A 25478-nucleotide genomic window follows, 5' to 3' on the forward strand; every position below is an offset into this window, starting at 1 on the left:
TCTAATCTCAGACTTCATGGCCAAAGACTTTTAGTTGGGTTCTGGCAGAAAGTCAGTAATAATACATATGCAGTCTTAGTGGAGACTGGAAAACAACAAAAAGTGCAAGCCATCCTTGTATAAATGCTACACATTCATAAGGCTTGCTTTTTAGATGTTTCTTCACAGACTCAGTTATAGTCTAATGCAGTGATGCTTGCCTTTTCAGAGCAGTGGGTCAGGTGCTTGCAACATGGCTGCACTATGGGCCACTATTCTCCATGGTGAGGGGAGAGGAGGGGAGGAAGAAAGGAAAAGAGCTTACTTCCGGTAAATAGCGCCTGCCACAGAGGAGGTGGGAGAGAAAAAGGGAAGGGAGAGAGCAAACGGTGCTTGCCATAGGGGTGAGCTGCACAGGGATCAGAGGCATGGTGCAGGGCAGAGAACAGGATGTGACAGGTAACCACTTGCCACTGATCCCCTATGCTGTGGGCTGGATCCAGTCACTTCAGATCTAGCCCTCAGGTCATAGGTTGAACACCTGTGTTCTAGTTCTTGGTATTTCAGCTGAGAATGGACTCTTTGCTATGAACATAGTGTATATGCTGGTGCAAATATGTACACACATGAACAATTTACTCCCAAACCAGTGGCAGAGATTCTTTAGGACAAAACTGTCTTTTATTTACTGTGTCTGTTAATTTAATTTTTTGATAAGGACCTCAGAGGCCTTGAATAAAAATCATATACTTACAGAAATTATTTATGGCGATGACTAAAACAAAAAATAAGCCCTGAATCCAACTAAAGCTCCTCCACCTAGTCTTCCATAAAAGCAGTTACTCTAACAAACAGTTACTTCCTTTACTTACCACACGCTGCCTTCTGAAACCAGACAGGCCTCTTTTACAGATTCGCTTAACTGATTCAATAAGGTGAAGCAGGCTACCTGCTTTGAATATCTCTTGGTAAAATCAAATAACCTGGAGGCTCAGGAATTCCCACCAATTATTTCTTCAGAAGTATCTCTCTCATGGCTGCAGAAAACTCATCCAGAATTAGAAGGACTCTAAATTACCATTTGTCATAATCCCTGGGACTAGCAGTGGCTTTCTGGTCAGCCACCTGTGATTTATAAATCCTAGCATAACATTCTGAACCTCTCGCATACCCTGAACCATGTTCTTTGGGGAGTGTTGTGTTAAGCTTCCACTTAACTCTCCTCTTGTTCCCGGTAACAGTCCCTCCCTCCTCTCTGATTAACAATCAATGCCATTTCTGAAGGCAATGCCAACCAGGAAAAGCAATATGATGAAAACTATTTTTAATTTAATCTTTTGCAGGTAGAAAGAAAAAGAGTTTGTCACTATCAGCATTAGCATCTCCACACACACCACCAGCAAGTGTTCCATATCCTACCATCTTAGAATTGCTAACCCATTTAACAATACATTAGGGATGTCCATATATTGATTCAGAAGGTAGCATGGAGCATTTCTGGCCAAGAGGATTACTAAATGGAGGACCCTATGCACTCACATGCAAAAGCTGCAGAAAAGGAAAGTCTAGGAACAGAGCTCTCCCTGCAAACTCTGTACCTATGTAGCCTCTACTAAAGGGTGTCATTTCAAGCGTCTCTTACATGCCTGCAAATAAGTTAGTGCACACCCAATAGCAGTAATAGAGCAAAGCTCATGCCTTAAGGGCTCAATCTAGTAGCTGAGTCTCTAACCTCCATCCTTTGTGCTCAGAGCTAATTACATCTGCCAGAAAAGCACAAAACAGTGAGTATAAAATGGAGCACAAAGTTAAAAAAAAATCCAAAAAAACAGGCCCAGTGTTTTTAGTCCCGGGCAGATTTCAAGCAAGATTGTAGTGTAGAAACTAAGGAGTTAAGAACCTGAAGCAAATAAGTGGATGTTACAGCCATAGGAAGAGGAAAGGAAAGGAAAGATACTTACATGTGAAAAAAGTTAAAAATGATTTCTACTGTGTGTGTCTGTTTCTGCTAAGTAAATATCCTGGGGCTAAACGCTACATTAAAAAAGGGGCCACCAAGGGAAAGTAAACCCTGCGACCTGCAAGGCTTCCTTTCAAAAAGAACTGCATTCTGGTTGTGCTATAATGAAATGCTAGCACTACCTAGATTACTTTCCTGGTATCCTACTATTCCACATGTATCTTTTTAACAGGAGATTTGCTGAATTAACTCTTGCCTGTGACACAGGCTAGGAAAATGCATTTTAGTCAAATGTATAGTGTCCCTATTGGTTCTAGATCATTCCCAGATCTGACTATTGGTACATGCAGAACAACCATTAAGGGAAGAGAGAAAGACCTGGAGTTATTTTCTATTTCTACGCTGGCAAAGCATCCACTAACTTGCAGGTGGTTCATCTACCCTCCAGCAAGCATGATGGCAGGGAGGGTTCAAGCAAAATGTAGGAAGCTAGGCCAGTGGATAGGCCCTGGGGGGCACCTAGGAAGTTAGCAGAGCAGGGGTATAGGTTACTAGAGCCAAGAGGGGCGAGCCAAGTGACATAGTCCAAGACATAAACTGAAGTCAAGAGCCAAGGGCCAGAGAACCTGTGCCCAGTTCCAGGGAAAATCCAAGATCAGGTACAAGGACACCACGCTGGGTTAGTAAGCTAGGAAAAACAGACAGAGGAGAACCAGCACCAAGTTTCAGGGGAAATCCAAAGTTTAGGAAAAGCCAAAGCCAGATCAGCGGTCAGGAGAACCCAGGAAAGCTGTGAGGCTTGGCAGAACAAACTGAGTCTATATGAAGGCAGGCCTACAACCTGAGGCTACAGATATGTTTACAGGGAACAGGGTCAGTCACATGATCCAGAGAACAGGGGCAGGTGTGGTAACTTGATCAGAGCAATGGCACCTAATACAAACAAATGTCATATGTACACTCCAATGGTGCTGCTCTAAAAAACCTGATTCGGTAAGTGTTTCACTATGGAAATTTATATGTGATGTACAAAATGTGAAAAATAAGGAGTAGGGTTTGCCAGCAGCCAATAGAGTCTTTTCCGTGGAGACAGTTTACTTTTTTCAGCTTTTTCGGTCCGTTACAAAGTAAAGCATCACTGATAAAGCTCTTAAAGATCATTCAGAAGGTAAATGCTCAACTACATCTCCAGGTCCTTGTGTGCAGTACCACTGGGAAAAAAATTCCTCTAACCAATTAGCTTATTTAGTAAAAACTGCACTTAGTTATACTTACTTATGTTATAAGTACTAGATAGTACTATATATACTGGGCACGTCTATATGTGCCCCTGACTGTGCAGTTGGTACTACATTTGCGCAATACTCAATGGTACAGCACAGTCCTGGTGCTGCATGGGTTGTTTCTGACCCTACTGCACAGTAGCAACAAGCTCATTGCTACTGTGCTTTGGCGGTAGCATCAGGATTATTACCCACTGATGCTACATCGCCACAGCAACAAGCTACAGTGATGTAACATCTCATGTAGATGCACCCACTAAGTACTAATACTATAGTATTGATAATATTTACTAAAAATGGCAGACAGATTGTAGATGCCTGTTTGTCTCTTTGGCCGGGCATGTACTCATTTCAGCACGATTCCTTACTCCTTCACCCCTACAGGCAGACAGTGCGGCCTCCTGGCTTGGATATCACCATGCCCAATGTTCTCACCTTCCATGTCTTTGATGTTTCTAATTATAAAGATTGGGAGGAAGGTCTTATGTCTCCTCACATCAGCACTCAGCCAGATCAGGCAATGTTTCCTGGGGCTCTACCTCCCCTACATCTCACCTGGTGCCAACCCAGTGTTCCCATCACAATCAGGTAAGTAAGGTCTCATTGGTTCTCTGTGGTGCCTTCCAGAAACAGTCCTAGGCAACCAGTATATTCCTACAACAGTTTGATATTTTGTCTCACTCTCTCTTCACAGGATCCTCACTGCCAGGAGATCACTCATTGCTCTAGGCCTTCCACGAGGTTCTAGCCATTAAGTCGATAGGCTCCTCCAAGCCTCTAAATGTGGGTCGCAGTCTCAGCTCCCACCATTCTCCCCTCCCAGGGCAATTTGTGCCCAGACACTATTTTACACAGCTCTGGGCATTCACTTCCAGTTCCCTCTCTTACAGGTCTTAAGCAGCTTTTAGCTTGCCATCTTGGTCCCACACAGCCAATCGAAGCCAGCACACACTGACAAAGCATGCTGGTGCTGGGGTCAGGGTTTCTCTCCTTGGCACCAGTACTGACTGCACCAGCTCGTCTCTCCTCTGGGACTTTCCCAGCACTTCCAGTAGGTCTTCTTTAGTGGCACCTGGCTCACTGCCACACAGATCTACCACATGTTAGCACAAAAACTCCACTAATGCTCAGTTGGGTTAGATGTGTACTACCTGCAGGGTCCAACCAAAGACTCTAGAACACTGGGATGCTGTTAGGGTACCCTGTTTTTGAAAAACATGTGTTTGTAAATGTGAAGGACAGAACATTTATGAATGGCTTCCTAAAAATCTGAGAAGAACATTAAGATGCCAGCAAAATGAAAAGGTTTGTAATGTCTAAAAAAAAGTTAAACATATTCAATCAATTAATACTGTATTTGATCAGCCCATTCAAATATAGCCTTACCTTTGTAAATTGGTCTATTTGTGAAGTTACATTGAAAAGCAAAAAAGAAGCTTATGTTGTTTTAATTATAAATCACTTTTCTTAAGCACACTCTAGTGTCTACTATATCCCAATAAACTAGTCGTCCAAGCAGAGTTATTTAAGGCAGAGGGTGGGATTTTTCCCCTTTCATTTATTATTAGGGTGAAAAATACCTTATTTTATAATGTTCAATTTCCTCAGTTTAATAGTTTGAGTCTGTTTCCGCTGTTTAAATGTTCAACACGGTTTACTCATGTCTATGTAATTATCTCATTGGAGTGTTTAACATTAATGTAAAATGGTACTGAACTTCCAAGCCAAATAGAATTTTTATGAGACCATACAACCGTAGTTGGCTTTACTTTTTGTTTAATGATCATGGCGTAGCAAATAGCATGTAATATGAACAGTTAAACTATTCTCCTAATTATTGCATCTGGTTTAGCATATCCTGCCCATCTAGTATGTTTTAATTGAAGGGCAACAAAGATCTCTAGTTGATCATTGATAGTTTTAAATTGGCACATAATGATAATACTGAGTTCTAGGGGGAGTTCTTCCTAAATCTCGACATATGTCTTTATGTTAAACAATTAAACTACATCTGGATACAAAAAACAGATCAGTACATTCCTCAGTGGATTATGCAAGGAAACTGATTCAGTGGACTGAATGGTTTTATTTTTAAAGTGATAACCTTGAACAGAAAAAGAATTTTTCAGTAGAAACAGTATGAACAGGTGTTAGAAAGAAAATTTCCACAATGAAATAAATAATCCTATGCCAGGAAGGGCATTTAAGCAATAATGAGGAGATTTCATGCATTTTATGAAAAGGCACCAAAGAGAAAGATTTTTGCTTCAAGAAATTATATTTTTATTAAAGTTTACAAATTCAAGCATGCAACCTCAGAGCCTAAACCTGGCAATTGCTGAAAGCCTTCAATCCAGAGCAGGAGTTAGGGTGCTCAAGACCTTGCAGGATAGGGCCCTGAGCTTGGTAAGACATTACTTAGCCCTCCAAACCCTGAAGGGATTAATAACTCAAAAAATGTTATCACCTTTACTCATAGCAAGTAGTTTATTCATACAACAGGGTGACTTGTGGAATTGTGGAATGCTACTTTAGTTGAGAAAAGGAATCAGAATACAAGCAAAAGCCCTTGCTTTTCTCCTTGCTTTCCAAGATGAATCAAAAGGGGAAAAGAAAATCTGTAGTCATTCTCCACTTTCTCCCAGCCTAGATTTCAATTAAGTGACACTCTCATTTAATTCCTTGTGTGTGTTAAGAACATTTCTGAACATTTTCACAGTATAGGTAGTGAATATAAGGCAAATATTTATTCAGATCACCTTTGCTGTCAACACTCCAACTTGCACTATGTTTCAGAAACTCTTACAATTTCTGCTAATGGTACAAGTTTATATGCTCCAAATGTAAAAATGGAGCCAATAACCACTTTGGCCAATCCTAGGCACAAGCATGGTCCATAACAACTAAATCAATTTTAATTCCCATTTCCTATTATTGTGGTCAAATCTATGAGGGCATTTCTTTTGGAACAATATTATACCAAATGATGGTTTGATTTTTTTAATTTTAATTTAATTTTTAAAAATAGGACATTTATATTCTGAAATAAGTGTACCTGTTTGCAGACTTGCACACAAACAAGAAAAAAGCATTTGTTGAAACCAATTATATTATTCTGATGTAAGTTTGTATGTGAATCAGCATTCAGTGATTAATCGATTGCTGGATCTTAATCTGAAGAATGGGACAGTATTTAGGAGTGACAAACTGCACAGTATCTAGCAAGAAGAACAACCACACACAAAAGAAAAACAAGGTGAACTGCCTTTCAATACATCATGGAAAAGAATGTGTGGAAAAAATAAAAATGCTTCAAGCAGCTTTTAGCGACACATCTAGAGAATTCTGCTATAGAACTAGATGTTATTACAGACCCACATTGTCAGTAACCAGTGGCATACCCTTGGGGGGAAAACCAAATGGTCAATGCAGCAATAGAATATGCTTCAAGTGTTCTAAATGCGTTACTGTTGCCAGTTCTCAATGGTGTTTTATGTTAATTTAGTGGTACTGAATAATGCTGAAAATATCTTCAATGATTCCTTGAATAGTAAAGGGTAATAAACTACAAAAAATCAGTAAAGTACCATTAAATAGCTAACTCAATTTGTTTATCCAGTATAAGCAGCTACACATTTATAGACTACATATTAGAATGTAGTTTCAATTTAAGAAAATGCATGTTTCCTTTAATGGTAACTGTAATGAAGAGTTAAATATAACAAAGGTCTGAATTCAGAATTTGGGTTGAAAATCCTGAGTGACAGATCTTCAACCCTCAGCTGGATTTTTTCCAGCCATGGTGTCAGTGCATTTTTTTTTTAAGTTAAAAATGGCATCCAGGCAGGGAGCAAAGGCCAAACGGAGAGAGACCACAGCATCCTACAGAAGGCTTCAGGAGAGAAAAGGGAGGATAGACAGCTTTGTGCCCAGCTTCAAGCAGGGATTCTTATCCAAACAGAGGTAGATTGTTGGTAAAGTTTTTGGACTGGGATGACATTTATCCATCTTCAAAAAACTCATGAGGCCTGAGTCTGCAGTTTCTTTGTGTGCACAGAGTATGATCCAAAACCCACTGATAGACACACATTGACTTGACTGGATTTGGAGCAATAACTTTACAGGAGTTACAAGGATTGAAATGCTGCAAAATCAAGCCCACAGTTAGGAAACCACACCTAGGAGAGTTACTACTAAATCATTAGAGGTTAGCATATCAAGACCTGCACTACTACACAAATTCTTTGGATTCACAGATCAATATCCCAATAAAACATAATGGCTACTTCACTCTAAGCCATTATAATCCACTGTCCATCCAAGTACTATTAATCTAAGAGTCTATAATAAGCATTCCACTGCCATTATGTCTATTGTGTCAACATCAAGGTATAGAATTTTTAATATGAAGATGATAGATTTTGTTGACTATAATGGCTTTCTCTGGAGTTCATATGAATGCCAGAGGTACAATAATTCTGCATACAAAACCTAGCATTATGACTGGCATTATGATTTTATTATACATTATTTTAAATGTTTTTAAGGTGAATGCAATCAAAAATCCTATTTACAAATCTTATATTTAAAAATTAAATTCCATATTGACTCATATAGCATCAGAAAAAACTTTCATTAAGCAAATGAGCAACCAATTCCACACAAATGACTCTTCCTCTTTGGCTCACCTCACTGAATGTCATTAGTCCCCAGTATGAGCTAATCATCTACACAAAATGGTTGTAAAAGAATCCAAATCTGCAAACACACAGATTGAAAAAAATCCATCCAAAAAATCCTTACACCTTGTTTCATTTTTTCTCCCCTATTAAAACTAAAAAATGATCAAAACTTTGTGTCTTAAAGAAATTAACTTTCAAATTTAATTTATTGTTTGCCAAGTTTCAGCTGAGATCAATTTTTACAACCATGTTATAAAACCTCTGACAATACTGTAGGGAGTTATAATGGAAACGCTAACAGACCTTCAATGGAACTGCTATTGAATCTTCAATGATAACCTGAGCTTCAAAACTACGAAGTGAAGTATGTTCACCAAAATACAAAATGGTGATGCAAGAAACATTTTAAATGTTGCACATATGGTAGAAGGAGCAGTAAATTTCATGGTATTCATATATTTTGAACTGGCTTCCTTATACCAACAATAATTAATTCTTTTTAATTTGAAGGAACACACAAACAAAGGCCTCTAGGAGCTTTAGGAATACAAAATGAAAAAGTTATAATGAACAGAAGCTATTGGCCTATAAAAATGACAAAATCTAGATAGTAAGAACCACATATAACATCCCAAATCAACATAACCTCAAAGGGTAAGCAAGGGTCTTGCACCTTATCTTCAAAACTTACCTTGTTCCTTGGCAGGTATGCATGAAGATCATATTCAAGGATTATTCAGTGGAAATTGTTGTTTTCAGTCCTCTCAGTCTCAACACAAAGAGATGGGTCATTAATCCAGAACTGATAGATCTTGATTGCGAGGACAGGATATAGAACAGCTGAAAAAATTAAGCAGAGTTTATTCTGTCACTGATTTTTCAGGCTGAAGATCCCCACTCAGCCAAAGCCATATTCCTTTGAATATCAACACCCTTGAGTTGCTTAATCCTGGATGCACCCAAATTTTATGACCCTCAAATTAAGAGAAAATGAAACATCAAATAAGGATACAATTACAAGAATATAAACCCTATGGTTCTGTGGCACTGCACATTTGGGTGCCTGCTACTTTAAGGCTGAGAGCAAACAACTGACAGGTGCAGGCCAGCCCTGATGAGGTAGCCATCTTCGATACAGGCCCACAGGACTGAACCAGCAGTTTGCTGCAAGCAGCAGGGGAGCAACAACACCTGCTGCTCTCACAAGACCATGAGGTTAGGGAGGAACTACTGGGGATGGGAGAAGGTTCCTAGGGGCCCAGTAGGGTCCCAAGCACCCAGGAAAAGGCATTGGGCCAAACAACAGGATGCCAGACTTGCAAAGGGGCTGAGAGCTTGCAGGCCTACTCAGGGGCCAGGCAAACCCCTGATTAGATCAGGCAGGGGTATGCCTGGGGCCTAGGTGACCCCAGCTGAGAGGGCATGGGAGAGCAGCACGAGAGCCTAGGCAAAACCCTCGACTGGTCAATTCTGGGACCAGGGCCACGATCATCAAAAAAGGTAGAGTGCCCACCACGAGGGATACCCAGACCCAGGGGCCCTGGGGTTCCGACTGGCCTGGAGGTGGGCCAGGGCCTGTATGGCCAAAGGTCCCAGAGGGGAGCCACACCCAAGAGGGAAAGAAGTCTAAGGAGCTGCCAGCATTGCATGATAGCAGGGATTGAGTCCACCTGATGAGGAAGGGTCCAGAGAGTTAGGCTGGTGAGGGGCAGCCAGCAACAGCCCCATAACAACTAGTAGCCTGGTAGGGAGGAGACCAGGACAGGTAGGCCTGCTTGTCCTGGGTAAGACTGAAAACTGCACCCTGCTGGGGATGGGTGGTCTGGTGGGGCTGTCCATGGCTACCCAGTCCCCCAGAAATGCCAGTTATCTCCCCAATAAAAGGCAAGGAAGGGTGCCTTAAAACCCAAGCCCCCACACCCCGGTGCACTACCCATACCCAGGGACAGGCACAGGGGCTGAGTGCACCTGAAGGCCCCAGTAGTGTAAGACCCTGGAGGCCCCAAACAAAGGGGTGAGTGTGTTGAGGCCCCAGAGCAGAGGGGCAAGTATGTTAAGGCCCAGGTAAGTCTTCGGATGCCTGAGGCTGCAAGTGGGTCTAAGGCCAAATGAGGCAGCATAAAGGGAGCCATGAGTAGAAGGGGCGAGTCACTGGCCCCAATCAGGGAACAGGTGGGTTGCATTACCCAATGAGGGGCTAGGGGCAGAGTCAGCCCAGTGCTTGGTGAATTGCTAAGTCACCGTGCAGATGAGGGTCATGGGAGAAGCCCAAAAGGCTGCGCCAGGGCCAACCAAGGAGTGAAGAGACAAGCCTGTTGGCCTACGTGGTCGCTCAAGGGAGCAGAGCAAGATGGATGTGGCCCAGTGAGGAGCATAAGTGCTAGAGGCCCAGTGAGAGAGGGCAGAGTGGTGGAGGCCTCAGTGAGAGGGGGTGGTATGTGTGAGGCCTAACAGTGTACTGACTTCATTCTCGTCCCAAGCCAAAGCATAGAACAACTCAAGTGTGTCATCTGCAAGGCATGGGACATGATAAGGGGAGATCAGTGTCATGTGTGCACCCCTAGACATCAAGGTTATAAATGGGCAGCCTCCTGCTATATTACATCAAGTTTTCTATAACAACAAAGGCGTTGCAGGAAAGACCAGGCAAACTGCTCAAGCAGGCAGGCAGGCAGGCCGATACTGTGACCAGGCCTTCAAGATTGGATTTATGTTATTGTGACAGGGAGCAATGTCTATATTTAGTCCATGTATCCAGGAGGTTGATGAAGTGAATTTCATAGGCTTATCTGTAAAAAGCATTTTGTAAATTCTCTTTGAGGATTAGACCTGGAGAGAGAGTGGTTTTCTTGTGAGAAATGTGTCCCCACCAGTAATTTGGTATTCTTGTCTTTAACATTTTCAGTGCGTGTTCATTCTGGTGTGCAGTTGTTGTTTGGTCTCTCCTACATATTTTCCATCAGGGCATTTGGTGCGCGATGAGATATATTAAATTTCTGGAGGTGCAGCCATAAGATCCAGGAATGCTGATGGTTCTGTTCTGGGGTGTAGTAATTGTGGGGGTGGTGGAGATACGTTGACAGGTTTTACATTTCTTGTCATGACGTGGTCTGGATCCATTTGTTGTGTTTTGGGCCATTGGAAGTTTGCTTCTGCTGATAAGGTTAGCGAGGTTCAGTTCTTGTTTGAAGGCTAGGATGGCTTGTTCTGGAAAGATCTCTTTAAGAATTGGGTCTCCTTCTAGTATGGGTTGCAATTGTTTGAGGATTTTCCACATGGGTTCAAGGGAGGGGTGATATGTCATAACTAGCGGTGTGAAATTCATTGTGGGGTTTCTTCTGTAAAGCAGCAATTCCTTATGTGGTATCTGGGTGGCTCTTTCAAACATGGGATCTAACTCCTTGGAGGAGTGTCCTTTTTCAGAGAGAGCCTTTTTAAGATTTGTGAGGTGGCAATCCCAGGTGTTCTTCTTAGTGCAAATTTGGTGGTGACTGAGGGCTTGGCTGTATATCACAGCATTCTTGGTGTGTTTAGGGTGATTGTTAGTTCTGAGCAGATATGTATGTTAGTCCGTGGGTTTCTTGTATAATGCAGTCTCTATTTTACCATTCTGGATACTGATCATTGTGTCTAAAAAAGAGATGTTGGTGCTGGGGTATTCAAGAAATAGTCGGATAGAGGGGTGATGATTGCTGAATTTCTGATGGAACTCAGCCAGAGATTGCAGGTTTTCAGTCCAAATGATGAAGATATCATTGATATGTCTTAAGCATAGCAAGGGTTTGATGGTGCAATCCTTGAGGAATTCTTTTTCCAGGTGGCTCATAAAAAGGTTGGCATACTGTGGGGCCATTTTGGTGCCCACAGCTGTGCCCATGGTCTGGAAGAAGTGTTGGTTATTAAAACTGAAATTGTTGTGTGTGAGGATGAAGTGTATAAAGTCAGTAATACCTTTGGGTCTATACTCTTAGTTGTCATCTTGCTTTTGTAGATACGTAAGGCAGACTTGGATGTCATCCTGGTGTGGGATGTTGGTATATAGGCTGGTAACTGCCATGGTGGCTAGGAAGGTGTTGCTGGGAAAGTGGTCTATATTTTTACGTTTTCATAGAAAGTCTGTAGTGTCTTAGACAAAACTCTCTTTGGGTGACAAGCAGTTTTAGTATTGATTTGGCAAAACCTGATATTTCCTCAGATAGAGTTTCATGGTTGGACATGATAAGTCTGCCAGGATTCCCTTGTGTGTGGATTTTAAGGGGCATGTAAAAAGTCCCTGGGTTAGGTAGTGGAGAGATCAAGCTCTGTATGCTTCCTCAGCCTGACAAAGGGTATTTAAAACCAAAATCTTGCCAAAAAGAATTTTTCCAACTATTTGAGATGGTCTAATAAAAAGATATCAGATTTACCCAAAGAACCATGTCTGCTTATGTCCTTAGACCAACACAGCTGCCATTTACATCCCTGCAAGGTAAGAAATGCATTTGATGCTGAAGCAGACAATATGTTCATACAAAAAATTCCTGCAACTGCAGTGCTGACATGCACAAGGTTTATGATTTTGACCCAGGTTATGTTAATTAGATCAGTTCTTTTTGGAAGTGCTTGCCAACCCTAACAGTATACCTGTTTCAGTAAATGAGACAATGATACTTAAACAGGTTGAGCAAGGAAAGGATTACCATTGTATGCTGTTTTATTGCCAGTCAGAGATACGAACTATATCTAAGTAGAATAAGAAAAGTGAAAACATAGAAGTGTCACTTCCAGTCACCATAGAAGAGCTGTGCCTGAGCATTCTTCAGTCCAAAGGCTTCAGGGACATGGTGATTTTAATAAAGATAATGATCCTCTATATCCCCCAACTGACCTGCCAACAACAGAATTTTCACTTTTTATGTGACTTCAGTTATACAACCACCAACTCAATCTCCTATTTTGAATATGAGAAGAAAGAAAAGTATTGCTATAGAAATAGTATAGAGAACAGTGTAGTTAATTACTGTAAGTCTGAATCCGGAGGATGACATTTGTAGACTTTTGGAGGCATGAAATGATGTCCAGGAGATAACCCTACAATATTGTAATCTGTTAAAACAGTTCCTTGATAAATCCAGCTAGATATTGACCATGTAATTCTTTGGCTCTGTCAATGAAACTAAAAAAAATATATAATGATCACATTCAGACTTCACATAGCCTTACTGGCCTTGGTGACATGTAAGATGAGAATAGGCAAGAATGGCAGCTGTGCAACTATTAACAGCCTAGTTACCGATTGCAAAATAACTCAAATTTCAATTGCAGTAAAGGAAAAAGCAACATACCACAAAAATGTCAAAGGAGCTTATATATACAGAACAACACAATGTAAATGAAGCAGTGTAGACTCTCCAATATGTAACTAGATTTTTATCAGCAGGAGAGAGCTTACAATTCTGTATGGTATGACAAAGCAAGACAAGATTTTTCTGACCTACAATCATAAAACTATAAAGGTGTCGATGTCTTCAAATGTAAGCTGACCAGGAAAGACTTGTGACTTGCTACCTACATTAAATGACTAAGAATATTGTATTGCTGCACTCCTATTCTCAAAAGATGCCTTTTCTACTATATTTTTAATATCAGAGTTCTGTAAAATTTGCCTCTCCCAGACAGCATATTGAAGTTCAAATATACTCTTCTAGTGCATATGAAATTTGCAGAATATTTATCTCATTATCTTTCCAATTATGGTGCAGCATGTGTAGGTGTTCAGAAATAGCCTCCCAGTTATAAGTGTGAATTACTAAGATCCTACCAATGTTAACAACTGTTACAAACCTGGTTCATCCAAGAGAAAGACAATAGTGTTTGTTTTTTTCCTGTCTCTAATTTCTGTTCTATCATATTGATAAGTGTCTACAATTGGTCCAGAAAGTAAATATGAAGTTTACACAGTTAAAATGCAGACTGTATTTAGGAAACCTAAATATGGCCCTGGAATGGCCCACTTTTCTGCATAACAAAAAAAAATTACATCTTTCCTACAACTGAACCTTAAAACTCTTAAAATAATACTAAAAGCACAGTATAACAAATCAAGAAAACAAAAGGGGGGGAGTTGATTCTGTGAGCTGGCATTGCTAGAAAATAGTGAATTTGTGGGTACTCAGAATCATCAGTAATCAGACTGTAAGAGTCCCAGCTAATTAATGGCTTGCAGCATAGCCACCAAAAAAGCGGTCACCTTGCAGCCTTAAGGGCCTGACCCATCTCTAACACATGGTGCCTCTGAAGATCTAGTCATCTCTAAGGTGATTCACCCCCTTACAATACAAGGGGCATTCTGGGAAAAAGGAAAATAAGAATCAAGAAGAGCTGAGGCCAGATCATTCTTATGCCCAGAGTATTTCCCCAAGACTAACAGAAATGCCAACTGGGGCAACATTTAGACTATACTACAAGTGGCATGGGCAGCTTGTGTGTGTGTTGATCAGGGAGGGAGCAAGAACACGGTAGCAAATAGGGAGGGGAAGGAGATTGGAGTGGTGCTTGGGGAAATTGTGGGGCTTACCTTGCAGCACACTTGCAAAAATGTTTGGACCCCACTTGGGCTGACCATGTGGAAATCCCAGAAATCTGGGACAGCATCCGGGAAATCTAGGACACTGCCTTCCCGCTCCATTCCACGCTTTCACAAGTCTGTGGGGAAAGGGCTGTGTGCCAGGCAAGCAGCAGTGCCTGCTTGCCCAACTGCAAGGCGCTCTGCACCACTCCAACTCTCGGCCAGACTGTACCATGGACCCTGCCCTTCCAGGATGCCCATTATAATTCCCAACAGATGGCTAAGGCCAGCCTCTGAAATCTGGGATTGTTCCCACTAAAACAAGTACATATGGTCACCCTATCTCCACTGCATGGGGAACTGAACCAGACCTCAGCAACCCAGCATAGCGAGAGTACTCAGCTTCTCAAAAATGGAAGCTCCAAGATTACTGGACACTTACAACACATGCCCCTAAATCTCTCTAACTTCTTAATAGCAGCAACAATATTTAAGGGGTCTTAGATCCTTAATTAATGTCTATACAGTGCTTAGAGAGCCTCAGATGAAGAGTGCCACGTAAGTGCAAAGAATTATTATTACTGTGGTAATAACAGTAAAGTTCAGTCATAGACTCACCTACCTTAAATGACCATTCTTACCCTGGGCTGTATATAAAGTTGCAAACTGTAAGGAAACTCAAGTTACTTAAAACTCAGTGTGGTACTTCACTGGAACACTTATCATCTGGATTCTGTATGGGTTGCATAGCCTTAATAAATAATAACACATTTCATTTTGGTTTACTGAAAATGAACAGGACATTTGGGAAAATGCAGGTTGTGAGAACCTGTTTTACATTTGCTTTGGCAATACTATCTAAGTGGAAAACATGGAAAACACAAAAACCAATGGGTTTGTGGGAGTGGGTTGTTTCTCTGCTGTTAGTATTAAAAGAAAACAATGCAGCTGGTAACATTAATGATATCTTATATCCTCAACAGAGATGAAAGAAGTCAAACAAAGTTGTAATGGGCTTAACCATATGAAATAGTCATATTGAATTGATTAGTTTTGCATCCAGACACAGTAAATCCATTTTTTTAAGCTATATTCCATTCTGCAGTCCAATAGTTCTGCAAAGATTCAAGATATTTTGACTATTGGATGAGACAGGTTTGTTAATATACTGAGCCCTGTAGGAAAATGCAACAGGGCATTTTTGTTTTCTTCTTCCAGACTAAAAAGCCATGGGTGAATCTCACTGAATCTATTACAGTATCGCATTGGTGACTCTATTGTTAAAGTACTGTCAGCAACCTTATTATGCAGTCCTGTTTTCAGGGGTTTACAATTATAACTCCATTACACAAATGTCTTCTTGGCTAAAACTTAGCAAACAAGATCTCATTCCAAGAGGGATTTATTTTTTAATTAGAGAAAAATCAGTTCAGCTGTCTTCTGGAGAATCAGGAGGGGGTGGTCAGGGAGACAAACAAAAACAGATTTTTGGTGGTTTCTGTCATTCTTTTGTTCTTCTTGAGGGGCCAGTGCCATGTTGATGTAATAACCTCAGTGTAACAAGATCCATACCAAGAAATGGTGACTCAGTTTGACTATTCAACACTGCTCTTGAAAAGAGCAAAGATTCTACCTTTGCCACCCCGAACAAGCCACATTTATCCTTCACTCATTCAATCAAGAATTCAGAATCAATAAGACCAGAACATAGATGCCAGTTACTCAACCCTGACCTGCTCCTCAGTTTATTAGTACTGTGGACATGCATTTCTATCCAATTTAATCTCACTTAAACCCATTTAAATGCACTCTCACCCATTAACTTCAATGGAGCTAATGAAAATGAGTAAGCACTATTCAACTTAACAGAGATACAGAAGCTGACAATTACAAGGTTACCTCTTAGACTTTAACATAGCAAGCAGCCTTTCCTGTTAGGTCTGTACCTGAGAACTTTCCTATAATCATTATTCATCTGAGTAATTATTCACGTTGGTTACTGAATAGGATTGGTCCAATACAATTATTCATATGAACAACCATTGTTTTCATGCATTCAGCAGGACCAGAGCCTGCCTGACCCAAGCACAATGACAATGCATGCCAAAAATAACCAAACCCAAACCCCCAAATTAACAATAGTAAGTATAATCATTTGGATGCAGAATTAACAGGACACCAGCGGCCTCCATTCATGAACTAAACATACTACAGCAGTAGAAATGTCGCTGCTCTGGCTCATCATTGTGACTCATCCTGAAATAAATAGAGAGTACTTTGTATTTCTTAGACAGAGCAGTCTCCCTTTCCTTTTAATTCTGGACCCCTATGCTGAGGCAGCTACTATGGATGACATTAATGATTGTACTTTCTGTTGTATGGAAAAGAGTCCTATAGGAAAGTGCCATCCATAATGTATCTTTGTACTATACGAATGTGGTTTGACTAAGAATGAACTTTCCTTCTAAGATCATATAACATACATGTTAGAAACAAAAGCATTAGGAATGAGAAAAAAAGAAATTCTCCTTCAGTACGAAAGTGAAATGAGCAAAGGACCTTTAATCCAGATATAAAAGAAACTGCATCCATTAGTATTAAATAAATAACAACTGCAGCTTTTCAGAAGTCAAAGCATCAATGACCATGGATTCTACAATCGTTGTTCAGAATTTCACAAAAAAGTGTTTTTAATATGCCTTCTAATCCTTTATAGTTCATGCATGTGTAAGACAAAAATAAAGCCCTTTTTAACCCAATGGAAGGGTTTATGAAGTGTTTCTTTTTATCTTCATTTATTTACAAAACAGCTAAATACATTTGTAGCAGAAGCTGCTGCAAATAAATTAAAAGCAAAACATTCCAGAATGAATATTTGTTAGGCAAGTTTTAATCTGTTGGGTTTTTTTCCCCTGGTAATCCTTCTGACATTTGTGAGTATATGATCAAAGATATCTCCCCCTCCTTCTCCCAAAATATTAAGTAAATGTGTGGGCTTTTCTTGGGGAAAAAATAATTTAATTTAAAACAGTAGAAGGATATGTATTTTTTCCAATATGTAATTAGAAGTAAGCTATAGGGGGCAGGGGAGAGGGACAGAGAGAAAGAATCAGATTGTCTAAATAGCTGCACAATGAATGACTAAAAAAAAAAAAAAACCTTTCAAACATTTCTGAACCATTCTTCACTGTGCACAGAGAAGTGCCAACTTCATGTCTCACTCCATCCCATTCATTCATTTTACTGGCTAGCATGTTCCCCATCTGCTTCAAAATGTGAGGAGACCAAATCAGTCCAAGAGCTCTGCTTTGGTAACATTATTCCTCCAGTTCATCCTGCATCATAGGACTAAATAAAAATAGCATACCCATAGTCAGTAATCCAGAGGGATCAATCCTCCAGGCTTTCAGCTAGCTTTATTACTGTTCCATTCTAGATTTCTTCCATCAGCATCACTGCTGACCAACCTAACCCTGTTCTATACCCCTTCTTAAGGGAGAGGGCAAAATAACTGAATGAAGGAGAGCAAACGCCGTTTCAGGCAATAACGTGCATCTGCATCTTTGTGATTCATATGCAGTTATTCCTTATATGAATCTACCCTTCCCACTCCTCCAGTAATCATTATTTCTAATTTATATTACAGTAGCACCCAGATGTCTCATTGTAGGTCACAGATGTCCCAATCAGGCTCCCATTGTGCTTCTGCTGTACTAGCAATATACAAGCTATAGATGAGATTAAGACTTCCAGGACGAAATGTGAGAGGGACAGGTTGAGATATTGGATTGGGATTGAATGGAGAGGAATAGGGGAGGAGTGAAGAGGTAATTCTAGGTTATTAATGCCCACCAGGCATCTATGATTCATGATCAGTTAAAATCATCCAGGAAGTGGGTGGCCAAAAAACAAAAAGAGAGACCAGGACAGAGATGAGAAGACCCACCAAAAGATACCCTGAGGAGCAGCCACAGACAAGAGACTGTTAGAAATATTATTAAAAATGCATTATCAATAGCTGTTAGCTCCTATCAATAGTGTTGTCCTTTGCCAGCCCTCCTTGTCTCCTTAATGAGAGAGGGAAGGGGGGGTTAGAAACTGAAGGAAAAACTCCAAGAGCTCTCTTTGTTCTGCAAATTTACTATCTCTTTGTTACACTAAATCACACTTTCCTTGATGGCTCCCACGGTTTTTAGGCTAAGATAAGAATAATTGCCATTTTAGCCTTGAAGTTAAACCCTCCATAACCTCCAGTGCTTTCTGGGCAAGCGCAATAACCTAATACATATTAAACCTATCCGCCCCGCATACTTAAGTAGTTAATTATAATACACGGGATGCATGATCTGACGTATTCTCATGCATGTTTGTATGAACCGGAAATGAGTTGTAAGAGTTCCTGTTTCTGTACACGTGCCAGAAAAGAGGGGATAAAAGCCTGCTAATGATTGTACTCAGGGGCAGAGGGTTTTGATCTTTTGTCTTCTCCCTCTGACCCTATTTGCAAATATATACCTTTTGTCTCACCAACAATGTGTGCCTAAGGATTTGTTATTCAATGAGCCTCCAAAGAAAACGAACCGAGAGAGAGTTTTTTTTTACTTCAATCTGGCGCCCAACGTGAGGCTTTCTTTGGATAACTCCGGAGTTCGTCGGCACATCGTCTCTGCCCCCCTGGGGGGTTTGCGCGCCGAGCCTTTCTTTTTGGCTCGCCCTGAGGGGGGGCTTGAGGTGTGAGCCGGAACATCCGGAACACTAAGAGCTCCTATGCAAATTTTGGTTTTTTTTTGGAGTCTCCAGGTACACATTTTTGGCTTTGGATCGAGATCTCTGGGGTATCTGAGTGAGTATACGAATTCCCTTTGCCCAATTTGGTTCTGGGTCCGGAGCAGGAGGTGTGCATGTTCTCATGGTAAATCATCTGCTGTAAGGGACTTTTTGGTATTTGGTGTGCCTTGGGTGCACTTTTGTGGGCAAAATGGGTACGGTTAGCTCCCGTGTAGAAAACACGGATACCCCTCTAAGGTGCTTATTACGTCATTTTAATAAATTTGCAAGGCCGGCCGATTACGGAATAAAAATGAAAAAAGATGATTTAACTAAGTTCTGTCAACTCGAGTGGCCAACATTTGGGGTCCACTGGACCCCGAAAGGATCCTTTGTGCTAAAAGAAGTGATAGCTATCCATGAAATTGTTATGCAAAATGGGTATTGGAATCAGTTTCCTTATATTGATTGTTGGTTGTGGGTGGTTCAAAATCAGCCACCTTGGATTAAGAATTACTTAGTAAAGTCTCATGTGATGCTTGTTAAGAAAAAGACTCGGGGGGGGGGCGCCTGTACTTCCTGAGTCTAATGAGGGGGGGGATTCTGAATTGGCTGAGTACCGGACCCGTGCTCCGGTTGCCCTGTCGGGTAGCGAAGATGAGTCAGACGCCTCCTCGGCATCCAGTCCTTCTGCACCACCGCCCCCCTCCCTTAGAGAGACCACCACCGACGTACCAAGGCATACCTAATGAGTTAGAGCGTGAGCCTCAGCCAAGTGCCTCATCTGAATCAGGAAATAAGGGTTATTATTTGCGCAAGCCTGTAGAGTCACAGCCGGTGCTGAACTGTCCGATGCGAGAGGTTATTGGGGAAGGAGGCACTGCAACTTTTGTCTACACCCCATTTAGCACTTCAGATTTGTTTAACTGGAAGAATCAGAGCCCCTCTTTTCGTGAAGACCCTGAAAAGATGAGGGATTTGTTTCGATCTATTGGGCAGACTCATCGACCCACTTGGGCTGATGTCCAGATGATGCTCCAGACCCTCCTAACCCCGGAGGAGAGGAGATTAGTGTTAGGTACAGCAGAGCGTATTGCGACAGCCAGAGTTGAGTTAGAGGGTGCTGCTGGTCGTAGTCTGCGTGATACCTTCCCTGTAGAAGAGCCGAGATGGGATAATCACACTGCCGAAGGCAGAGAGCTGAGTGCACGGTATCTGGGAATTATAGTGGAAGCAATGGGAAAGGCAGTGCCTCGGGTTACCAATCTGTCTAAGTTGTATGAAGTGAGACAGGGAAAAGAGGAGGATCCCTCAGCTTTCCTTGGGAGGCTGTATGAGGCGTTTCGCAGGTTTTCGGATCTGGATCCAGAAGCCCCAGATAACCAGCGCATGGTAAATCTTATGTTTATTGGTCAATCTGCTGCTGATATCCGTAAGAAGTTACAGAAAACTGAGGGAGGTGCTGGGAAACCGATTTCAGAGCTGGTGGAAATTGCATATAAGGTGTATGGGAATCGTGAGCAAGTGCAGGAGCGCAAGGAGGATAAAAAGGCTCAGCGACAGATGGCAGCACTAGCAGCTGCTATAACTGGAGGGAACTCTGAAAAGGCTGGGATGCAGAAGGGGAAAGGAGAAAGAGTGGGAGCAGACGTTTGTGCTTATTGCAAAGAGAAAGGACATTGGAAAAGGGAATGCCCGAAGTTGAAGGAGAAGAGAGAGAGGGAACCGAGAGGTCACCTCATGCGGGCAGAAGACAAGGGTGAGGATTCAGAATGAAGGGGACAGGGATCTAAGACCACTACCCTTCGGGTTGGAGCCCGAGAAGATCCCATGGTAACCATTAGGGTTGGTGGCAAAAACTTTGAAGCCTTGGTGGATACTGGGGCTACATTTTCAATGATTCCAGAAAAACCCCCCTGTGCAGGAACTAGTGAACAGCATGTACTTGTGGAAGGGATTGAGGGAATGCAAACCCGACTCCCTGTTTGTAAACCACTCCTCACCAAAGTGGGAGATCATTTGCTTGAGCACTCCTTTGTGTATTCTCCAAGTTGCCCGGTTGCACTCCTTGGGCGGGACTTACTCACAAAATTGCAAGCTGAGATCTTTTTCAGAGACGATCAGATGGTGGTCCAGCTACCTGTCAAGCAGAGCTCGAACTATCAGATGGCTCTCCTGGAGGACCGACGCCCTGCAGTAAGTCCAGAAGATCACATGACCGGAGTAGACCCCTCGGTATGGGCTGATGGAACCCCTGCGCGAGCTAAGTTCGTCTCCCCGGTAAGGATCGTACTCAAGGATGGGGAGGGGCCCGTTCGGGTAAAGCAGTACCCACTCAGCCGAGCGGCCAGAGCTGGACTCAAGCCGTTAATAGAGAAATACAAGAGGTACGGATGGCTAGTGGAAGGGTCCTCACCCTATAACACCCCCATCCTTGGAGTGCCAAAGGCAGATGGGGTCTCATACAGACTGGTCCAAGACCTACGAGCTGTAAATAAGAAGGTCCTTTCAGATCATCCTGTAGTCCCGAACCCTCACACGATCTTGACACAAGTACCGGGGGAAGCTGAAATATTTTCAGTGCTAGATTTGAAAGATGCTTTCTTCTCTATTCCCCTTCACCGAGACAGTCAAAAATTGTTTGCTTTTGAATGGGAGGATCCAGACACCTTCCATAAAGCCCAACTCATGTGGACAGTTCTCCCACAAGGATTCGTAGCAGCCCCTCATATTTTCGGACTTGCCCTTCAGAAGGACTTGGAGGAGTGGAAGGGATCACACCCCGCAGTGACTCTCCTCCAGTATGTGGATGACCTGCTAGTTGCAAGCCCAAACTTGCAGCTCTGTGAGGAAGCCACCAGGTCACTCCTAAACACTCTAGGGGAAAAAGGATATAAAGTTTCTAGAGAGAAAGCCCAGATATGTCAGCCTGAAGTCACATTTTTGGGATATAAGCTCTCAAAAGGAGTCAGAGCCCTAAGTGCAGATCGCATACAGGCAATCCAAGGTCTAACCCCACCTAAGTCACCCAAGGAGCTACGAGCATTCCTAGGGCTAACTGGGTTCTGTCGACTATGGATACCAGATTATGGCGGGAAGGCTAGACCACTGTATGACTCCCTGACTAAGGAGAGTCTCACTAAATGGAAATGGAATAAAGAAATGCAGCATGCCTTTGATCTGCTTAAAGCAGCATTAACCCAGCCCCCTGCCCTGGCCATCCCAAACAGTAAAAAGCCATATCGACTGTATGTTCATGAGAATCGAGGGGTTGCATCAGGGGTGCTGACACAGCCATCGGGCCCAACCTGGAGACCCGTGGGATATTACTCAAAGGTTCTAGATCCAGTGGCACTCGGGTGGCCAGCCTGTCTTCGGGCTGTGGCAGCCACAGCAGTGGTTGTTGAAGAAGCCCAGAAGATAGTCATGGGTGCGGATATGGAAATACTCACTCCTCATGGAGTTCCCCAGATCCTAGGGACTGAGGGAGGGAAATTTCTTAACCCCTCCAGACAATCACGGTATGAGATATTTTTGCTCTCTAATCCAGGACTTACTCTCAAACATACCACAGCCTTAAACCCTGCAACCTTGCTGCCGGAGCCAGGGAAACCGATGCATGACTGCCTTGAGGTCCTAAATCAAACCACACAGGTGCGACCTGATCTTGCTGAGGACCCAATTGAGGACCCAGATGTTGAATACTTCGTAGACGGCTCCAGCTCTGTTATCGATGGAAAAAGACGAACAGGATGTGCAGTGGTAACCTTGGATAAGGTAGTATGGAGGGAGTCATTGCCAAGCTCATGGTCGGCACAGGCCGCAGAACTCACTGCGCTCACCCGAGCATTACAGCTGGGGACAGACCAGCGGGTTAATATATACACTGACTCTTGCTATGCTTTTTCTACAGTCCATGCACACGGACTATTGTGGAAAGAAAGGGGTTTTATTACGGCCTCTGGGAATAAAATTGCTAATGGCCCCCAGATTATCAAGCTACTAGAGGCACTCCACCAGCCTAAAGAGGTAGCAGTCATTCATGTGCGGGCCCATGGGAAGGCTGCTGAGGAAAAGCATAAGCCTGGAAATGCAAAGGCTGATTCAGCAGCAAAGGAAGCTGCATTTATTGGGGGAGAAGCGGAGGAGGTATCCAAGCAGGCCATGTCCCATGCCATATGGCCAGACATCCAAGATTTAGTCCCACAGTATTCCCCTGAAGAAGATAAATTTGCACAAGGAGCTTGTGCAGAAAAGAACTCCCAGGGGTGGTGGATAGTACCAGGAGGGAAAGTCATGATACCTAGGCCATTGCTTCGGGAGGTGCTGCAACAGCTCCATGCAAGAACCCATATGGGAGGCTTGGCCATGGGTGATCTAGTGATTCGCCAAGCAGTAGCTCCAGGGCTATATGTAGAAGCTCAGCGCATTGCTACCAAGTGCATCACATGCCAGAAAGTAAACCCCCGAAGGAAACCCCCTGTGCCAATGGGAGGTAGACCCTGGGCAGCGTACCCTGGACAGGCATGGCAGATTGATTTTGCCGAGCTCCCACGGTCCGGACATCACGGGTTTTTACTTGTCATGGTAGACCAGCTCTCTGGTTGGGTCGAGGCCTGGCCCACCAGGACTGCCACTGCAGCTACAGTAGTGAAGTATTTGTTGCAGGAGATCATTCCCCGGTATTCCCTGCCTGAGTCCATTGAGTCGGATCAAGGACAACACTTCGTGGGAAAAGTGGTTCAAGGAGTCGCGCAAACTCTCAAGGTTACTTGGAAATTACACACACCATGGAGACCACAGAGTTCAGGACAAGTGGAACGCATGAATAGGACTTTAAAGACTTTGCTCACCAAAATCTGTATTGAAACACGTCTTAAGTGGCCTCAAGCATTGCCGCTAGCTCTTACTTGCATTCGAAACACTCCCCGACGGGGCCTTAAATTGACCCCATATGAAATTATGTTTGGCAAGCCCCCTCGAGTCTTACCTCCTGGGATGCGAGAGAATGTAACTTTTGAATTAGGTAATAGTGAGCTTCATATGTACGTTATTGCTTTGCAGTCTGTCTTGTTTTCTCTTCACAGGTATGCAGCCTCCTTTCAGCGCCTGCCTTTAGACGTACCGGTACATGACTTCTCCCCGGGAGACTGGGTCTTGGTGCAGCGGTGGAAGAAGGAACCTCTGACTGAGAGGTGGAGTGGCCCTTTCCAGGTACTTCTAACAACCCACACCGCTGTAAAGATTGCTGGCCATGACCGTTGGATACACCATACCCGTGTGAAACGACATCCACAAGCGTCAGAGGACAACAACTCCCAAGACGAACTCACTCCGGAAGCTGAGTCGTCTTCGGAACAAGAAGCCAGCAAGTGGAGCTGTGAACCTACTGGTGATCTCCAAGTGCGCCTGAGACGGCTTAATCAAAGTTCAGAAAATTAGTCCGGAAAGTAAAAGGGAAAATATGGTGGGAATTATAATGTGCCTTGTTGTTATCTGCATAATGAAAGAAGCAGGATTGCATAGCCTTAGCCACTGGCCTATGCCCCCGCTTTCCCAAATTACTCCCCCAGGGACAAATTTGTATGTTGATATGATGGAGAGAATTGCAAGTACTTTTAATCTTACCAACTGCTGGGCCTGTGGGGGGCTCCGAGAGGCCGGAGAACAGTGGCCTTGGAGGGCTTTTCCTTTGGCCCCAAAATGGTTAGTCAGTGACAAAGCAGATGTTAAGAGTACTGGTCAAGAATGGGATGAGAACCACAGCTGGGATCTTTCCCAAGTGGCATTGGGAGAGTACTGTATTAGCAGTAATGGTACAGGAAGGAGGTTAGGACATAGTCAGTGTACATGGACATTAAAATGGGCCCGAGTATGCAGCAGGTATGCTGATCAATGGAATTCTGCTGCCGTTAGGCTCCCAATCTCCACACAGATGCAAAATCTCAAAAGGACAAGAATATTACCTTTCGATCCTGACCCTACCAGATGTCAGGCATATGAAAAGACCCGAGGCGAACGATTTACCTACATTTATAAGTGGCAATGGGCACACCTGAATGGCACAGTGGCAAGGTTTAATGCATATTGGAGTGCCTTAAATGACACAAATGAAATAACCAAGTGCGAGTATAGGGATAAAGATGGCGTATGGAAATGTCAGTTTAAACTGAGTAACTATCACACTGGCCCTTTAGGGCATAAGGGCACCAAATACTATCCCCTTCTTTTCCACAGCCGTGACCCCCTAGCCTTGGGAG

At 42.8% G+C, this 25478-nt stretch overlaps 1 long non-coding RNA gene and 1 pseudogene across 1 annotated transcript in view; both read right to left on the bottom strand.

The window, feature by feature from the left end:
* Positions 1 to 25478, bottom strand: part of LOC149863621 (uncharacterized) — a 729305-nt gene that overhangs the window by 509912 nt on the left and 193915 nt on the right. The window contains exon 2 of the long non-coding RNA XR_016442472.1: positions 8596 to 8744. This is a non-coding gene — a long non-coding RNA (uncharacterized LOC149863621). The remainder of the gene's footprint in view (positions 1 to 8595; positions 8745 to 25478) is intronic.
* On the bottom strand, positions 8765 to 12166 carry LOC149863623 (uncharacterized; annotated as a pseudogene).

Source organism: Crocodylus siamensis, chromosome 5, assembly GCF_052110815.1.
Source record: "Crocodylus siamensis isolate JL-2025a chromosome 5, ASM5211081v1, whole genome shotgun sequence".
NCBI lineage: Eukaryota > Metazoa > Chordata > Crocodylia > Crocodylidae > Crocodylus > Crocodylus siamensis.